Source organism: Octodon degus, unplaced genomic scaffold (genome assembly GCF_000260255.1).
Source record: "Octodon degus isolate 3935 unplaced genomic scaffold, OctDeg1.0 scaffold00243, whole genome shotgun sequence".
NCBI classification, from domain to species: domain Eukaryota; kingdom Metazoa; phylum Chordata; class Mammalia; order Rodentia; family Octodontidae; genus Octodon; species Octodon degus.
In genome coordinates this window covers 2,658,157-2,662,461 of record NW_004524819.1, presented here as the reverse complement: position 1 = coordinate 2,662,461, position 4,305 = coordinate 2,658,157, and the positions used below count along the sequence as shown (strand labels likewise).

At 40.7% G+C, this 4,305-nt stretch overlaps 1 pseudogene; it reads right to left on the bottom strand.

The window, feature by feature from the left end:
- Positions 1-937: 937 nt before the first annotated feature.
- Positions 938-3,130, bottom strand: LOC101580726 (annotated as a pseudogene).
- Between the last annotated feature and the right edge of the window lie 1,175 nt (positions 3,131-4,305).

Here is a 4,305-nt window from a genome sequence, read left to right as displayed (position 1 = left end):
TTGCACTTACCAGACAAGTACTTATTCTACTGAGCTGTCTCTCCAGCCCTTCATATGGTTTTATTTTATTTATTTTTTTAAGTCTTTTTTTTTTTTTTTTGGCGGTACCAGGGATTGAACTCAGACCCTTGTGCTTGCCAGGCAAGTGTTTATTCAACTGAGCCATCTCCCTGGCCCCTTGTTTATTTTACTATTATTATTTTTTCAACTCAGCTGTATTTATTACTCCTTTGCAGAATGTGACCTGGGTACTCACTTCCATTCACAGGCCTTGTTCCGAATGATTTTTGAAATAGCTCTGCAGTATCCCTAGAAGTTATTTCTCCCTTGAAACAGTACTTTTCTTTGGAAAACAAGCCCATGCAACTCCTGCCATCAAGTTTTAGTGTACTGTACTTGTAGAAGACTAGGACATGCGGATTTGAAACTATTGGGGAAAGTTTAAACAAACATCCTGTAAGAAAGCTCAAGCCATCTTAACAAATATTCCTTTAAACATCAGGGTATCTCAACACTTCATAGACACAAGATTTGGTCTACTAAGGACTCTGGCTTGGTAACTAAGCACTTCAGATCTCACAAAGTTAACAGTTAAGTTATATCTTACCACAAACATCTCAATTTGTTAAACTAAACCAAGGTGAGTCTAGAAAAAGCACTGCTAGCTCTGCTTTAATGCCTAAAATATCACAGTGTTACTTAAAAGTAGAAAGAGGGCAGGGGAGATGGCTCAGTGGAATAAGCGCTTCCCTGGCAAGTGCAAGGATCTGAGTTCAATCCCCAGTTCTGCCAAAAAAAAAAAAGTAGAAAGAAATCTTATCTTTCCCTTAAAAGCAGTCATCATGCCATACAGACTTAACAGAAAAATCCTTGAAAATACATATTACCAGAAGGAATGAAGGTTAAAGCACTGAGCACACATTAGTGGTTCTTTGGGTCAAGCTCGGTCAACTTCTTCCATGGGCAATGTGTCATCATCTTCTTCAAGGGGTGGCAACTCCTTGTTGACAGCGGCAGAGGTGTCATCAGCAGTGGGGTCATCCTCATCAATACCTAGACCCAGCTTGATCATCCTGTAAATCCTGTTCTCATGTGTCTGCAGGTCTTCCAGGCTGAAGCCAGAGGATAGCAGTGTGGTTTCATACAGTAAGATGAACAGATCCTTCAAAACTTGTCGTTCTCATCGGCCTTGGCCTTTTGCCTCCAGGCCTTGATAACAGAGTGCCCAGGGTTTATCTCCAGGTGTTTCTTTTCTGCCATGTAACCCATCGTGGAGTTGTCACTTAGGGCTTGGGCTTCCATGATTCTTTCCATGTTCATCATCCAGCCATATGTGCTTGTGACAATATAGCATGGGGGTCACTGATTGGTTTGACATGACCACCTTTTTGACCTTTTTCTCCAAGATGTTTTTCATGATCTTGCACAGGTATTCAAACTTTGTCTTTTTCTCTTCCTGGTTTTTTTTTTCTCCTCTTCATCTTCTGGAAGTTCCAAGCCCTCTTTGGTAACTGACACTAAAGTTTTCCCCTCAAATTCCTTCAGCTGCTGGACACAGTACTCATCGATGGGCTCTATCATGTAGATCACTTCCAAGCTGTGCTTCCAGAGCTGTTCCACAAAGGCCAAGTTAGCTACCTGGTCCATGGTTTCACCTGTGATGTAACAGATGCGCTTCTGGTGCTCCTTCATCTTGGTGAAATGGTGCTTGAGGGAAACAATCTCATTCCCAGAAACAGATGTGCAGTAGTGTAGCAGTGCTGAAAGCTTCTTCCAATTTTGAGTCTTCATGTATCTCAAGCTTTATGTTCTTAGAAAACTGCTCATAAAACTTCATGTAGTTCTCCTTATCCTCTGCCAGTTCAGAGAACAATTTTAAGCACTTCTTTACCAAATTCTTTTGGATGACTTTCAAAATTTTGCTCTGTTGTAACATTTCCCAAGAAATATTTAGAGGGAGATCCTCAGAGTCCACCACCCCACAGATGAAATTCAGGTACTCGAGGATCAGCTCCTTACAGTTACCCATGATGAAAACTCTGCGGACATACAACTTGATGCTGTTCTTCTTTCTGTTTTCAAATAGGTCAAAGGAGCTCATGTGGAACAAAAAGAAGAGCCCTGAATTTCAACTGTCCTTCCACAGAAAAGTGTTTCACTGCCAGGTGATCCTCCTAGTCATTGGTCAGGCTCTTGTAGGACTCCCTGTACTCCTCATTAGTAATATCATCAGGGTTTCTGGTCCAGATGGGCTTTGTTTTGTTCAGTTCTTCTTGGTCGATATACTTCTCCTTACTTTTCTTCTTCTTGTCACCGTCCTTCTTTTCTTCTTCTTCTTCCTCAGAACCAACATCTTCTATTTCAGGCTTGTCATCAAACTCCTTTTCTTCTTTTTCTTTGTCTTCCTCTTTGTCCTCCTTTTCTTCACCCTCACCATCACTCACTTCTTTATCTCTTTCCTTCTCCACAAAAAGAGTAATGGGATAACCAATGAACTGTGAATGCTTCTTCACAATATCTTTCCTCCTTCTTTCTTCCAAGTACTTAGTTTGGTCTTCTTTCAGATGTAAGGTAACCTTTGTTCCTCGGCCCATAGGTTCATCCATGTCCATCCTCACAGTGAAAGATTCTACTGCTGAGGACTCCCAGGCGTACTGCTCATCATCGTTATACTTGGTGATCACAGCCACTTTCTCAGCAAACAGGTAGACAAAGTAGAAACCCACACCGAATTGGCCAATCATGGAGATGTCAATGCCTGCCTACAAAGGCTTCGTGAAGGCCTTGTCCCTGACTTGGCTATGGTGTTGAGGTTATTGATCAGGTCAGCCTTGGTCATTCCAATCTCAGTATCCATGATGGTGAGGGTGCGATCTTGCTTGTTTGGAATGAGGTTAATGTGCAGCTCCTTGCCAGTGTCAAACTTACTGGGACCTGTCAGGCTTTCATACCTGATGTTGTCCAAAGCATTGGACGAATTGGAAATTAACTGCCTCAAGAAGATTTCTTTATTCGAGTAAAAGGTGTTGATAATCAGGGACATCAACTGTGCCATTTCTGCCTGGAGGGCGAAGGTCTCCACCTCCACCTCCTCCATGGGCTGGTCCTGGGTCTGGGTCTCCTCTGGCATCTTGGCTGAGTGCTGTGACAATACACACAGTAGCCACTTCTAGATGCTGAAGCAACTCCTTCATGTGCTTTTAAACCTTGACCAGAAGTCTGACTTCTACACGTCTGGATAAAATACAAGATTACATTTACCACATAATTCATTTCACCACTACTATTTGTAATAGCAAAAGACCAATAAGACATTGCTTGAATAAACTGTGGTACACCTAAACAATGAAAACTAGTTTGAGTTAAAAAGGAGGAAGATCTCCACATGCTGCTATAGAATACTATTCAAGATGTGTTGTGAAAAAGCAAACGAAAAAAGCCAGGTGAGGGGACTGGGGAGATGGCTCAGTGGAATAAGTGCTTCCCTGACAAGTGGCAAGGGCCTGAGCTCAATCCCTGGTTCTGAAAAAAAAAAAGCCAGGTGAAATATAATGTGTATAGCTTGCTGCTTTTGCAATAAGAAAGATTTTGGAGAAAAAAACTATTTAAAAAATAGGAATAAACAATTACATCTTTTTACACAGAAATTTAGAAATCTAACCATATACAGCATTGTAGCAGGACAGTCCTTTGACATTTTTTTCTTGTCTCTTGTCTTCATTTTATTACCCTTTTTTTAAAAAAAAACATTTACTTGTGAGACAGTATAGCAGTAATTGATATGACATGACAAACATTATGTATGTATTTAATTTTTATATATTTTTTGGTGGAACTGGGGATCAAACTCAGGCCCTTGAGCTTGCCAGGGAAGTGCTTATTCTACTGAGTTATCTCCCTGGCCCCAAGCAGTATATATTTAGAAGACCAGAGTGACAGGCATTCCAAGCATGGCCCTACTATTACACATTGCTACCTTCAGTGCATTTGTTTAGTTCACAGGTTCCAGCATATATAGTTAGTCAGGGTGAGAATCCTACCAATTAACTACTAGTTTCAAAAATCTGCTGAAGATTCTCAGGATCATTGCCTTAACCATCTTGTGCACATAAATATATAGTTTTGCCCCTGTCATATTTGCTAGCTTTTCTCCTTGCCCTATCTTCATTGTCTAATCCTTAAGTTCTCACTTTCCTTTTAGTTGTGTTATACCTTTCTATTTTTATAAAGTAAATCCATATTAACACACTGAGCTATAAAAGGCTCAATTCAACAACTTCTGACATTGGTAGTCCTGTGGATAAC